Below are 16,364 nucleotides of genomic sequence, written 5' to 3' on the forward strand. Positions count from 1 at the left end.
TTATCTATTCACCTACTCTATGTCTTTTAACTGAAGCATTTAGTCTATTTACACTTAAAGTAATCATTGATAGAAATATACTGATTGTCCTTTAATTATTTGTTTTCTGGTTGTTTTTGTAGTTCTTTTTGTTCCTTTCTTCCTCTTTTGCTCTATTCTCTTGTGATTTGATGAGTGTCTTTAGTGTTATGTTTGGATTTCTTTCTCTTTTTTTCTGTTTCATTATAATTTTTTGGTTTGTGGTTACCATGAGGTTCATATATAACAAAATCTTTATTTTAAAAAATATGGAATGTTTCATGAATTTATGTCATCCTTACACAGGGTCCATGCTAATCTTCTCTGTATCATTCCAATTTTAGTATTAGATATGTGCTGCCAAAGTGAGCACAGCATTGCATAATTTTAAACAATGAAAATCACAAAGCCAAAAGAAAAGAATGGAAGTTGCATCACTCATTCTAAAATGTTGTAGACACCTCATGGTGTATCTTCTTCAGTAACTGAAATCTTATATATCTTTCTATGGACTCAGATTTCTACAATACTGATTAAGGATTATGAAAACGAATTCTCTAATTCTCTATTAACATATCAATATATAAATGTTAATGCTATCCATTATTGACAATTGTATTTAGTATATCAACAAAATTATCCCTTCTAATTTTTTTTTTAAAAAGAGAAATAGTGGAAAGTCATATTCTATGGCTTTGTGTTACAGGAAACTCTTTATCCAGAACTACCTCCTCTGCACATTATATTATAAAAATTATATTATATAATTTATTTAATAGATTTATTTAATAAATTTATAATTTATTATATAATTATATTATATTATAAAAATTGAGACAAAAATTTACAGTAAGAAAGATTTGAGCTTTCTTTAACTTAATTCAATTCCCATGAAAACCAGATAAGAAGGAAATATCAGAGATATAATATATATATATGTTTAATTGTTTCTTAAAGAAAGCATGGTTTGAATTTCAAATGAGCAATCTTCACTGCTCTTTGAGATTTGGAGAAATCAACCAATACTTAAACTTCTATATATTACTGTGGTAGTCTTTTTGATGTGTCAGTTTGGCTAGTCTCCAGTTATTCTTTCAAACACTATTCTAGGTGTTGCTGTGAAGTTTTTTGTAGATGGGATTAAAATCCATAATCAGTTGACTTTAGAAAGGAGATTATTTTAGATAGTTTGGGCAGGCCTGATTCAATCAGCTGAAAGAGGTTAAAAGCAGAGCTGAGGCTTTCATAAGAAGAAATTGTGTGGACAACAGCTTTATCCTGTGCCTGACAGTTCCAGCCTGACCCTCCTGACAGCCTGCCCTATAAGTTTTAGACAGGCTTAACCAGCCCCCCAAATGGTATAAGCCAGTTCCCTGCAATAAATCCCTTAATTTATATTTCCTACTGATTCTGCTTCTCTGGATTAATCCTGATTTATACAGTTACCTGGATTATAATTGCAAACAACATTAACCAAGGAAATATAGTTAATATTACCAAACTGTGTTTCCTAACATTCACGAAAATATTGTTATATCTTACAAATTAATTAAACTCAGACTTCATGTTTCACTGCTAGAAGGTATCCTATCAGTTTTGTGAATATTTATTACAGCTACAGTCTGATTTTTCCTGGGTCAGCTTCAATCATTTTGTTTGTTAGAGTATGGAACATTACTTGTTTTCATGTATAGTACTTCTGATGTTTATATAAATGTGTGTATACTGTTAATACAGGAGTGTAAAAATATAAACAAGAGGACTGACTTTATTGGCAACCATAGTTCTTAAATACATATGACAGAAATTTTTATTTGAATAAAGCAGTATAGAAACTAGGTATTTTGCTATCTTTCAAAAGCAAAATGTGGCAACCCACCACCATCTCTAACTCCACCATATAGACAGAGGTATTTTGCTTATAAGATGTCCTCCAAGAAGAGTTTGACCAGAAATACTTCAGTGGTCTCCTTGGAATTTTTTTCATTTTTGTTTATGAAACAATCACTTTCATGCCTCAGAGCCTATGGTGTTAGAAATGGTAATATTACCCATCCAAAACATAGCTAACTCTTTTCTAAGCATTTAACAACGGATAATGGAGCAATTTAGTGAGGTTTGCACTTCTCTTGTTTCCAGATTGTTTCCATTTTTAAATTAACCTCATTTTATTTTATTATTATTATTTTTAACATCTTTATTGGAGTATAATTGCTTTACAATGGTGTGTTAGTTTCTGCTTTATAACAAAGTGAATCAGCTATACATATACATATATACCCATATCTCCTGCCTCTTGCCTCTCCCTCCCACCCTCCCTATCCCACACCTCTAGGTGGTCACATAGCACCGAGCTGATCTCCCTGTGCTATGCGGCTGCTTCTGTTTTATATTTGGTAGTGTATATATGTCCATGCCACTGTCTCACTTCGTCCCAGCTTACCCTTCCCCCTCCCCGTGTCCTCAAGTCCATTCTGAATGGTCTGCATCTTTATTCCTGTCCTGCCCCTAGGTTCTTCAGAACCAGTTTTTTTCTTTTTTAGATTACATATATGTGTCTTAGCATATGGTATTTGTTTTTCTCTTTCTGACTTACTTCACTCTGTATGACAGGCTCTAGGTCCACCCACCTCACTACAAATAACTCAATTTCGTTTCTTTTTATGGCTGAGTAATATTCCATTGTATATATGTGCCACATCTTCTTTATCCATTCATCTGTCGATGGACACTTCAACCTCATTTTAAACAGTGGATTTTTTTTTTTTTTTTTTTTAGTTCTTTAGTTAAGTTTGTTTGTTTGTTTTTTTGTTTTTACTTTCCATCATAAGCACATTTCCAAAGTTACATCCTGGTTGAACACCCTCTCAACAGCATTTTTTTTTTCTTGGCACACATGGTTCAGAAGGATAAACCCAGTCTACACTGATGAGGGGAGGACGACAGTAAGTCTTCTGACTCACTGAGTTGTTTTCTCCCTTTTCTCAGTATTAGCTCTGGGCAAGATTTTATAATGCAAGCCAAAAAGAATTTATACTACCTTAACCCCTATGGGCCATATTTCTGACTTGGTGTAGTGATGAAATTTGATCAGGATTTTGAGCTCTAGAGTTTTCATTACAGAGCTAAAAAACAGTCTTGAGATCAATGCTGGAGGACACTGGGTGACTGGTATGAATAAATCATGTGGTGGTATATTGTTAATGTACACTACTGAATATACAGAATTTAATATTAAGGTATTGTGGCTGGATTTTCAAATTCTGCTGCTAGAATATTATCAATACTGCTATAAGCTTTTTTTCAAAATAAGAGCCATCATTTTATTAACATTAGTAACTGTATTGTGTGCTTCAGGGCACTAGCTGATTGCCTTTGGGGCCCAGAGGGATACTGTTACCTAAACTGGGAAGATAAAATTAATTAATAGGATAGTGGGCTTTTTCATCCAACTCTGAAGCTTGCCAGATTTTAAGTATAGCCAGAAGCAGAATATTCAAGTGAACAACTTAACAGATTCAGTGGGATGAATTTGATGTTGCTATTAGGGACAACTGACTTCCGTGTACACTTTTTTTATTGTGTCTTCAGTTTGCAGAAACAGGATAGCACTGGGGAGACCTATAAGATACATTTTCCAAGGTATTCTAAGAACTGCTTCTTTCAAAAATTATTAGCTTATCTTCCATGTACTCTATAGCTATTAGAGTCTTTTAAAACAACTTTTCAATTATAAGGGTGAGATGAAACTGGCAAGAGTCAAACTCCATTCTTCCCTGGTCCTCTACTCATATCTAAACTATTTCAGGCAATAGATATGTTCTTTTATTTTGGACACATGAGCTCTTTGAAAGTATTTATTTTTCAGTAGAATGGCAGAGAACAGTAGTGTCAAGGAATTTATAAAAGTTAGACATCTCTTGCCAGAAAGACAAGGTGTCCCAGAGGAGTTTGGCCTGAATTGAACCTCGAAAAAAAAAAATGATAAGAACTGGGCAGCAGAGGAGATAAAAAATTATAGTTTCTTTTAGCATTGTGGTCACAAACTTACTCTACAATGTATCAGGCTGTGTATTTTAGACAATAGAGGCTCATCAAATCTTTGAAAAACTAGAGAAAAATTGCTCTCCTTATTAGTATTCAAATCAAAATGAAGAACTATCTATGGAGTCTTTCACTTCTAATTAAGATTAAGTAATAATCACACAGGGAGATCAGCTCAGTGCTTTGTGACCACCTAGAGGAGTGGGATAGGAAGGGTGGGAGGGAGACGTAAGAGGGAGGAGATATGGGGATATATGTATATGTATAGCTGATTCACTTTGATATAAAGCAGAAACTAACACACCATTGTAAAGCAATTATACTCCAATAAAGATGTTTAAAAAAAAACTTAAGTAATTTTCAGAAGGCTAACATTCTTAATGTGAACACCCAAGAAAACCAGGTAAATTATAAAAATCATATTTTAAAGGCATTAGAGAGCTGTGAATGCAAGGAAGACTATAGGGACTAAGCATTCAGAGAAAATATTTAGGAAAATATTCAGAGATGAGCTCAGAATTTTCAGCTGTCTTTTCCTGGAAGCATGTGATAATTTTGAGTGTGATCTAGAGCTTGAGAATCTGGACTTCCTTCAGAGAGAAAACCAATGAGAAGGGACAAATAAACCAACAGAGTTTTTAGCAGTCATCCAGGGCTGGAGACTTAAATTGCCGCAAACACATGGCCAGTTTCTTAGAGCATAACTTAATTTATAGATAGGCAGAGTAAGTATTTAAAGAACCAAGTTGGAAATTTTATTGAATTTTTTACTGAATACTGAAATTTTACTGAATAGTGCAGTCTCTCTGCTGGAGGAAATGTCTATGAAACAATTTTTAGAGGTACTGGAGATAGTGGTGAACTGACACTACATTCTTCCATTAGCTCTTCTTTCTGGGAATATTTGCTTATTCTGAATACAGCTAGAGAGGACTTCCCTACTGGTTCAGTGGTTAAGACTCCATGCTTCTGACCAGAGGGCAGACAGCAGAAGCAAGAAAAACTACAATCCTGCAGCCTGTGGACCAAAAACCACAGTTACAGAAAGATAGACAAGATGAAAAGGCAGAGGGCTATGTACCAGATGAAGGAACAAGAAAAAACCCCAGAAAAACAACTAAATGAAGTGGAGATAGGCAACCTTGCAGAAAAAGAATTCAGAATAATGATAGTGAAGATGATCCAGGACCTCGGAATAAGAATGGAGGCAAAGATTGAGAAGATGCAAGAAATGATTAACAAAGACCTAGAAGAATTAAAGAACAAACAAACAGAGATGAACAATACAATAACTGAAATGAAAACTACACTAGAAGGAATCAATAGCAGAATAACTGAGGCAGAAGAACGGATAAGTGACCTGGAAGACAGAATGGTGGAATTCACTGCTGCGGAACAGAATAAAGAAAAAAGAATTAAAAGAAATGAAGACAGCCTAAGAGACCTCTGGGACAACATTAAACGCAACAACATTCGCATTATAGGGGTCCCAGAAGGAGAAGAGAGAGAGAAAGGACCTGAGAAAATATTTGAAGAGATTATAGTCGAAAACTTCCCTAACGTGGGAAAGGAAATAGCCACCCAAGCCCAGGAAGCGCAGAGAGTCCCATACAGAATAAACCCAAGGAGAAACACGCCGAGACACATAGTAATCAAAATGGCAAAAATTAAAGACAAAGAAAAATTATTGAAAGCAGCAAGGGAAAAACGACAAATAACATACAAGGGAACTCCCATAAGGTTAACAGCTGATTTCTCAGCAGAAACTCTACAAGCCAGAAGGGAGTGGCATGATATACTTAAAGTGATGAAAGGGAAGAACCTACAACCAAGATTACTCTACCCGGCAAGGATCTCATTTAGATTTGATGGAGAAATCAAAAGCTTTACAGACAAGCAAAAGCTAAGAGAATTCAGCACCACCAAGCCAGCTCTACAACAAATGCTAAAGGAACTTCTCTAAGTGGGAATCACAAGAGAAGAAAAGGACCTACAAAAACAAACCCAAAACAATTAAGAAAATGGTCATAGGAACATACATATCGATAATTACCTTAAACGTGAATGGATTAAATGCCCCACCCAAAAGACATAGACTGGCTGAATGGATACAAAAACAAGACCCATATATATGCTGTCTACAAGAGACCCACTTTAGACCTAGGGACACATACAGACTGAAAGTGAGGGGATGGAAAAAGATATTCCATGCAAATGGAAATCAAAAGAAAGCTGGAGTAGCTATACTCATATCAGATAAAATAGACTTTAAAATAAAGAATGTTACAAGAGAGAAGGAAGGACACTACATAATGATCCAGGGATCAATCCAAGAAGAAGATATAACAATTATAAATATATATGCACCCAACATAGGAGCACCTCAATACATAAGGCAACTGCTAACAGCTATAAAAGAGGAAATCGACAGTAACACAATAATAGTGGGGGACTTTAACACCTCGCTTACACCAATGGACAGATCATCCAAAATGAAAATAAATAAGGAAACAGAAGCTTTAAATGACACAATAGACCAGATAGATTTAATTGATATATATAGGGCATTCCATCCAAAAACAGCAGATTACACGGTCTTCTCAAGTGCGCACGGAACATTCTCCAGGATAGATCACATCTTCGGTCACAAATCAAGCCTCAGTAAATTTAAGAAAATTGAAATCATATCAAGCATCTTTTCTGACCACAACGCTATGAGATTAGAAATGAATTACAGGGAAAAACACGTAAAAAAGACAAACACATGGAGGCTAAACAATACGTTACTAAATAACCAAGAGATCACTGAAGAAATCACAGAGGAAATAAAAAAATACCTAGAGACAAATGACAATGAAAACACGACAACCCAAAACCTCTGGGATGCAGCAAAAGCAGTTCTAAGAGGAAAGTTTATAGCTATACAAGCCTACCTAAAGAAACAAGAAAAATCTCAAGTAAACAATCTAACCTTACACCTAAAGAAACTAGAGAAAGAAGAACAAACAAAACCCAAAGTTAGCAGAAGGAAAGAAATCATAAAGATCAGAGCAGAAATAAATGAAATAGAAACAAAGAAAACAATAGCAAAGATCAATAAAACTAAAAGTTGGTTCTTTGAGAAGATAAACAAAATTGATAAGCCATTAGCCAGACTCATCAAGAAAAAGAGGGAGAGGACTCAAATCAACAAAATCAGAAATGAAAAAGGAGAAGTTACAACAGACACCGCAGAAATACAGAGCATCCTAAGAGACTACTACAAGCAACTTTATGCCAATAAAATGGACAACCTGGAAGAAATGGACAAATTCTTAGAAAGGTATAACCTTCCAAGACTGAACCAGGAAGAAACAGAAAATATGGACAGACCAATCACAAGTAATGAAATTGAAACTGTGATAAAAAATCTTCCAACAAACAAAAGTCCAGGACCAGATGGCTTCACAGGTGAATTCTATCAAACATTTAGAGAAGAGCTAACACCCATCCTTCTCAAACTCTTCCAAAAAATTGCAGAGGAAGGAACACTTCCAAACTCATTCTATGAGGCCACCATCACCCTGATACCAAAACCAGACAAAGACACTACAAAAAAAGAAAATTACAGACCAATATCACTGATGAATATAGATGCAAAAATCCTCAACAAAATACTAGCAAACAGAATCCAACAACACATTAAAAGGATCATACACCACAATCAAGTGGGATTTATCCCAGGGATGCAAGGATTCTTCAATATACGCAAATCAATCAATGTGATACACCATATTAACAAATTGAAGAATAAAAACCATATGATCATCTCAATAGATGCAGAAAAAGCTTTTGACAAAATTCAACACCCATTTCTGATAAAAACTCTCCAGAAAGTGGGCAGAGAGGGAACCTACCTCCACATAATAAAGGCCATATATGACAAACCCACAGCAAACATCATTCTCAATGGTGAAAAACTGAAAGCATTTCCTCTAAGATCAGGAACGAGACAAGGATGTCCACTCTCACCACTATTATTCAACATAGTTCTGGAAGTCCTAGCTACGGCAATCAGAGAAGAAAAAGAAATAAAAGGAATACAAATTGGAAAAGAAGAAGTAAAACTGTCACTGTTTGCGGATGACATGATACTATACATAGAGAATCCTAAAACTGCCACCAGAAAACTGCTAGAGCTAATGAATGAATATGGTAAAGTTGCAGGATACAAAATTAATGCACAGAAATCTCTTGCATTCCTATACACTAATGATGAAAAATCTGAAAGAGAAATTATGGAAACACTCCCATTTACCACTGCAACAAAAAGAATAAAATACCTAGGAATAAACCTACCTAGGGAGACAAAAGACCTGTATGCAGAAAACTATAAGACACTGATGAAAGAAATTAAAGATGATACCAACAGATGGAGAGATATACCATGTTCTTGGATTGGAAGAATCAACATTGTGAAAATGAGTATACTACCCAAAGCAATCTACAGATTCATTGCAATCCCTATCAAATTACCAATGGCATTTTTTACAGAGCTAGAACAAATCATCTTAAAATTTGTATGGAGACACAAAAGACCCCGAATAGCCAAAGCAGTCTTGAGGGAAAAAAATGGAGCTGGAGGAATCAGACTCCCTGACTTCAGACTATACTACAAAGCTACAGTAATCAACACAATATGGTACTGGCACAAAAACAGAAACAAAGATCAATGGAACAAGATAGAAAGCCCAGAGATTAACCCATGCACCTATGGTCAACTAATCTATGACAAAGGAGGCAAAGATATACAATGGAGAAAAGACAGTCTCTTCAATAAGTGGTGCTGGGAAAACTGGACAGCTACATGTAAAAGAATGAAATTAGAATACTCCCTAACACCATACACAAAAATAAACTCAAAATGGATTAGAGACCTAAATATAAGACTGGACACTATAAAACTCTTAGAGGAAAACATAGGAAGAACACTCTTTGACATAAATCACAGCAAGATCTTTTTTGATCCACCTCCTAGAGTAATGGAAATAAAAACAAAAATAAACAAGTGGGACCTAATGAAACTTCAAAGCTTTTGCACAGCAAAGGAAACCATAAACAAGACGAAAAGACAACCCTCAGAATGGGAGAAAATATTTGCAAATGAATCAACGGACAAAGGATTAATCTCCAAAATATATAAACAGCTCATTCAGCTCAATATTAAAGAAACAAACACCCCAATCCAAAAATGGACAGAAGACCTAAATAGACATTTCTCCAAAGAAGACATACAGACGGCCACGAAGCACATGAAAAGATGCTCAACATCACTAATTATTAGAGAAATGCAAATCAAAACTACAATGAGGTATCACCTCACTCCTGTTAGAATGGGCATCATCAGAAAATCTACAAACAACAAATGCTGGAGAGGGTGTGGAGAAAAGGGAACCCTCTTGCAAGGTTGGTGGGAATGTAAATTGATACAGCCACTATGGAGAACAATATGGAGGTTCCTTAAAAAACTAAAAATAGAATTACCATATGACCCAGCAATCCCACTACTGGGCATATACCCAGAGAAAACCGTAATTCAAAAAGACACATGCACCCGAATGTTCATTGCAGCACTATTTACAATAGCCAGGTCATGGAAGCAACCTAAATGCCCATCAACAGATGAATGGGTAAAGAAGATGTGGTACATATATACAATGGAATATTACTCAGCCATATAAAGGAACGAAATTGAGTCATTTGTTGAGACGTGGATGGATCTAGAGACTGTCATACAGAGTGAAGTAAGTCAGAAAGAGAAAAACAAATATCGTATATTAATGCATGTATGTGGAACCTAGAAAAATGGTACAGATGAGCCAGTTTGCAGGGCAGAAGTTGAGACACAGATGTAGAGAATGGACATATGGACACCAAGGGGGGAAAACTGCGGTGGGGTGGGGATGGTGGTGTGCTGAATTGGGCGATTGGGATTGACATGTATACACTGATGTGTATAAAATTGATGCCTAATAAGAACCTGCAATATAAAACAACAAACAAAACAACTAATACTAAACTTTCATTGGGTTATTTGTATGGAAATATGTTAATATAAATGTTTCAGACATTACATGAAATTTCTAAAAATCTTATATTTGTATTTGTATGGAAATATGTTAATATAAAGGTTTCAGACATTATATGAAATTTCTAAAAAATCTTATATTTGTATTTGTATGGAAATATGTTAATATAAATGTTTCAGACATTATATGAAATTTCTAAAAATCTTATATGTTCTGGTATAATGTTATAAGTAATAATCCTAGTTATTACTTTAAAATGTATATCTCAGAAATAACTAATTTTCTTGTCAACTGCATTATTATGAACTTTCATCAAATCTTTAACCGTGGTCATTTTTAAGTCTTTTGTCATTTACAGACAGTTCTGGGTGTACTCTGATGCTTTTGCAAATATGTTCCTATAAAAGGCTTTCATCTTCAAGAAATTCATGGAAAAGACTCTGACAAGTACAGGTTTCTGGTAACTGACTGTACTGCTGAACTGAATAAATAAGCATTTTCAGAACTCTAATGAAAAACTGATGAACTCATAAAAATGTTAACAAAAGATCAAGATGAAAAAAAAAATTAATTACATGGGACTGAGTGAACTGATGAGGATGAGTATAATTTTTGTGACTTTCTGTCTGAATTTTAAAAAAAAATCCCACAAGGACTCAGAGTCAAAGAATATACAAATCAATTTTCACTGCAAAGTAAAGGAGCTGTTACAGTGGAGGATTACTGGACTGAATGTCAATATTATGACATAGTATGAGTGTGTTTCATGTTTGGTAATTGCAATCATTGTTGCTGTTGTTGTGGTCATCCATGTACAATGCTTGGTGTCAGTCTACTTATCTCTTGTAAAAATAAAATACAGTGTGTGTGTGTGTGAAAAAAAAAAAAAAAAAAAACTCCATGCTTCTGCTGCAAAGGGTACAGGTTCCATCCCTGGTCAGGGATCTAAGATCCTGCATGCTGCATGGTATGTCCAAAAAAAAAGAGATAGAGAATACAGCTAGAGATACAGAATCCAGGGTTGGTCCCTGGCAGAGAGTTCTTGGAAAACCAAGAAACAAGCAAGAGTTTTGTCAATCAAACACAGAGCCAGATTTCCTCATAATTGCTATTCAAAAGCTGCACAGGACAAGACTAAGCTGAAAATCTCTGAAAAGCAGGGCAAAAATCCCAACAGTCTTCCAGAGGTGAGAAGAAAAATGCTCTCTAGGTTCTCAATTAAAAGGTCTTGGTGGGTGTACCCTAAGAATAAAGACAAAGTAGAAATAGATTGAATCTTGACAACCAAGTGCAGTTTTGACCTGGCCCCATTTCTGATTGGATTAAAGTGATCATCTATTTCATTTCTTAGAACCCCACTGGTGATAAAATGGCATCTATAATATAAAACTTTACAGTTTTTTTTATGTACAGTGTTCATAATTATAAAAAAAATCTTTAAGCATGAAAAAGATAAGACCATATGATCAGTAACCAAGAGGAAAAACAGACAATAGAATCAGACTGTCAGGTGATCCTGATATTGAGATCAGAAGTCAATGACTGTGACTAATATACTCAAGAAATTACAGGCAATATGGAAAATTGGTAAGATATGGAGTTCAATATACTATAAGAATAAAATGAATATTGTGGAGACAAAAACACAATTAATCCATAGGTCAAAGAAGAAACTACAATGGAAATTAAAATGTTATGAACTAAATAATAATGAAGACATGACATACCAAATCTTGCTAGGTAGAGCTAAAGCAGTGCTTAAAAGAAAATGTAGAGTCATATGTGCATATACTAGAAAAAAAGAAATACTAAAAAATCAACTAAGAATCCATCTCAAGAAACTACAAAAAATTATAGCAAATCAATCCTCAAGAATGAAGGAAGCAAATAATAAGAATAATATGGAAAAAATCAATGAAATATAAAATAAGCATACAATGGAGAGAATCAGTTGTTTTTTAACTTTCAGTAAAACTGAAAAGCCCCCAGCAAGCCTGATTAAAACAAAGAGAGAAAACACAAATTACCTATATCAGGAATATAAGGGGAGGCATCAGTATAAATAATCCAAATATTAAAACTATAATGATTAAGTATGAAAAAATTTATGAAAAATCTTTAAGCAAATAAATTTGACAATTTGAATGATACGGAAAACCCAACTTATCAAACAGACTTAAGAAGAAATTTAAAATCTGAATAGTCTAAATCTCTTACAGAAATTAATCCAATTTTTAAAATCTTCTCACAAAGGAATTTCTAGGTCACAGTAAATTAACCTATGAATCCTTCCAAATACCAATATTACACAAAATCTACCAGAGAACAGATAAACAAGGGAATACTTCTACTTCTTCATGTGGAGCTTGCATAACCTTGAAATCAAACCCTACAAATAAATGAAAAGAGAAAAACTTATTGGTCAATATCTCTCATCAATCTAGCTCAAATATCCTAAAAAACTACTAGAAAGTGGAACTCAGTCGTATTAAAAAAAAAAAAAAAAGAGGAATACTTCATGACTAAGCAGGGTTTAGTCCAGCAAATTAAGGGTATTTTTACATTTGGAAATCCATCAGTGTAATCCACTACATTAATGAAAACAGAAGAGAAAAATTAAATGGTCATCTCAATAGAAGCAGAAAAGTAATTTGGTAAAATTTAACACCTATACACCTTAAAAACACAGTAAACTAAATCTTGAAAATGAGGAAATACAAATTAAAATAGCAATGTAATATCAGCACACACAGGAATGGATAAAATTAAAAATACTAAATGTTGGAGAAGATGTATTGCACTGGGACTTCTTATATTGCTGGTAGAAATGCAACTGGGTACAAAACTTGAAAAAACTTACAGCAACACTAATGTACACACACCCCATGACTCAGCAATTACATCCTTAGGTATAGACATAGAAATATGGTTATGTGTTCATCAAAGACATGTACAAGAATGCTTAAGACAGCACTTTGGAATAGTCTCAAACTAAAAATTACCCAAATGCCCAAAATATGAATGGTTAAGTAAATTGCAGTACATTTATACAATGGAATTTTATGAAGCAATGAGAAGGAACAAACTAAGTCTGTAAGTACAATTTACATGAATCTAAGAACATAATGTTGATTAAAAGAGATAGATACAAAAATAATACATAGTATATGACTCCATACATTCCAAGTTCAAACATTTCACGTTCAAAACTAATCTATACTGTCAGAAGTAAGAATAGTGGTTACCATGGGGAACAGGGTAGTGCCTGGAATGGGGCATGAAGGGGGCTTCCGCAGTACTTGTAATACTTTTTCTTGATCTGGTTGGTGGTTACACATGTGATCCGTTTGTGATAAATCACTGACCAGTATACTTCTAACTTGTGTACTTTTTCTTATATATTATACATCATTAAAAGTTTATATATCTATAGTATTAGTTATCTATTGCTGATGTGACAGATTACTACAAACTTAATGGCTTAAAGCAACACAAATTTATTGTCTTGCAGTTCTATAGGTCAGAAGTTTGACTTGGGTGTCACTGAGCTAAAATCAAGGATTCAACAGAGCTGTACTTCCTTCTGGAACCTCTAGGGAACACTCCAATTCCTTGCTTTTCCTAGCTTGTCTTTTCATTGGTTCATGGCTCTCTCCCTTCATCTTAAAAGCCAGCAACTCTCTGATCCTTTTTCTCTCTGACTGACTATAGCCAGGAAACATTCTCCACTTTTAAGGATTCACATGACTAGATTGCATCCACCTGAATAATCCATGATTATTATCCATGACCTCCCCATCTCAAGGTTCTTATCCTTATCACAGCTGCAAATCCCTTTTGCCAAGTAAGGTAATATACTCACAGGTTCCCAGTTCTAGAGATTAGGATATGGACATCTTTAGGGGATTATTATTTTGCCTAGCATTTGTGTGTGTGTATTTATATTTTTAGTAAAATTTTACTTAGGGCTCTTAAGTCCTGATCTAGCCTCTCGGCCACCTTTTATAGTAAAAGAATATCTGTGGATTCCATTCTTGATTCTGGGCATATGATTGTGCAAATTATTTCATTAGTTTCCTCAAATGTCATATTAGGAAGCTACACTATTTGTTCTCTAAATTAACTACCCATATCTAGAACTGATATAATCATAATAGTGATTGCAATATAAGGGACTTAGATTTTACCTTTCATTTGAATAATATAAAAATTCAACTTTTTAGTTATCCATGAATTATTCACTGTGGGGATAAACTAGTCAAATATTTCTTATCCCATTCAGTCATTCTCTGCTACCCATCACATTTCTTGGTCTCCCTCTCTCAAATCAAGACATGAAAATTCGCTTTAATGATTCCAAATATATATATGTTGTCCAAAATATGTGCAAGATATTTCAGCTCCCAATATCAATGATTTGGGGAGGAGGAGTGATCATTCCAGGTCATGAATATCTTCAAGATAGATGCACATCTATTGCAATTCAGGGAACAGTCTACTCCATTCTCAAATGTGAATGTCTGTACTATAAGCAAGTTGTTTCTTATTATTATACTTCAGTTGTTATACGACCTCAGTTTAGACCCCAGAGGGTTATAGCTTTGCTATAGCCCTTTTCACAGTGGCATTTTGTCTGTCAACTCAATCTAGTCCAAGTGAATTGACCCCAGAGTTACAGTAAGAAACATCTCATAGAAAGCATAGTAGGTCATTTTCCAAACCTGAAATGCTAAAATAATAGTATCCTAATATTTTATTTTATCTTTCTAAGTGAGACAGTTGATCTCCCAGAGATCTCTGGAGACTTCTGATTTTCTCCTTAATGCTGGGACAGCATGCACTCTCTTCAGGAGACGTTCTATTAAAATGCAAAATGACTTTTGTTTCTCACCACTCCATATGACACAAGGGTTACAAGAATGTACTATACATTCTGGCATACCCTGTTGTGATTTTCCTTACCAATCCTGTTCAATTCCTCGGATCATTAATCTTATATTTTGGACTTCCAATAGCCAAGAGGGTTTTCAGTGTAGTTGGGAAAAAAAGAGCCAAGGCAAGAACTGCTAGTTACTGTGGCTTACTTTCTAGCTAAGAGAACCAAAACCCAAAGGAATTCCACCTTCACATTGGAAATAGAGCAGCGCATTGTTTACATCTCACTCTGGAGAAGACTAGAATAATTAGGAAGGATTTATTCATCCAAGAAAAGGTGGCCTGAAGGTTCAGCTTTAGAAATTTTAAATCTAATACATTTGTTAAGATAAGGTTACTAGGTTGGCTAGTAAGAAATTTGAGAACATTTTGTGACAGTCAAATTCACTTGTTTTTTTTCAATTTGTGTCTCAAGAGATTATACATCAATTCTGCATTTGAAGACAATGTAAAGGAGACAACAGTGCTTGCACCTGGATTGCATCATTTCTAGGTTAAAATAAACCAAGCTGCAGAGAGATTTTTAAATAGTGGAGTTTATAGAGATGTTGACTCCTTCTCTGGGTGGTGATAACAGGAGTATGCAACCTACTTTTGACTGTCTTTAAGAGTTTAAACAGAGTTCTCCTTCAAGTAGCATACCTCCTGCATTGCCCTGTGTCCCGACGCTCTTGAGAATGGTGTAATTAACTTGTGTCACTGCTATGTGTGACTTTGGTGTCAGTGTAGTTTGTAAGACACTCAAATGAGGTTTGTGTGTAAACAATCAAACAGTCCCAGGCTACTACATTAGGCAAGCAGCTCTGCCAAGAACACAAAGAAATGGAACATCAGAGCCAGCAACACACACCTGTCCTTCCTTGAAGCAGCCAGTCTCGAGTCACGGTCTACATTTTTTTGCTCCAAAGCAGTGAGAGTGCATGCATTGAATGTATTGGGCATAAATGCAATTGTGAGGATATTGAATGTATTAGGCATAAATGCAATTGTGAGGATACATTCGATGATTCGAGGGAAGCTTATGAAATAAGAGACATTAGATTGTGGAGCATAAGACTACATATTACTGTATACCTCAGCACAATGTTTGTGTGTGTGTGTGTGTGTGTGTGTGTGTGTGTGTGTGTGTGTGTGTGTGTGTGTGTGTGTGTTGAGAGGAGGTGCTTGGGGAGGCTGTAGGGAAAATTAAATATTTAAGAATTTCATTTTTCCCCAGAGTCCATCATTTACTGTTTTCACCCACACAGCAAAAGAAACACGTATTGGAACACAGCTACTTTTCCAGCAGTCTTATTTATG

General features: G+C 34.9%; 1 non-coding gene across 1 annotated transcript; it reads right to left on the reverse strand.

Moving 5' to 3' along the window:
- Positions 1–281: 281 nt before the first annotated feature.
- On the reverse strand, positions 282–391 carry LOC132369440 (U6 spliceosomal RNA). Its single transcript, XR_009504414.1, has one exon. It is a non-coding gene; the product is annotated as a U6 spliceosomal RNA (small nuclear RNA).
- Between the last annotated feature and the right edge of the window lie 15,973 nt (positions 392–16,364).

This window comes from Balaenoptera ricei, chromosome 7 (genome assembly GCF_028023285.1).
Source record: "Balaenoptera ricei isolate mBalRic1 chromosome 7, mBalRic1.hap2, whole genome shotgun sequence".
NCBI classification, from domain to species: Eukaryota; Metazoa; Chordata; class Mammalia; order Artiodactyla; family Balaenopteridae; genus Balaenoptera; species Balaenoptera ricei.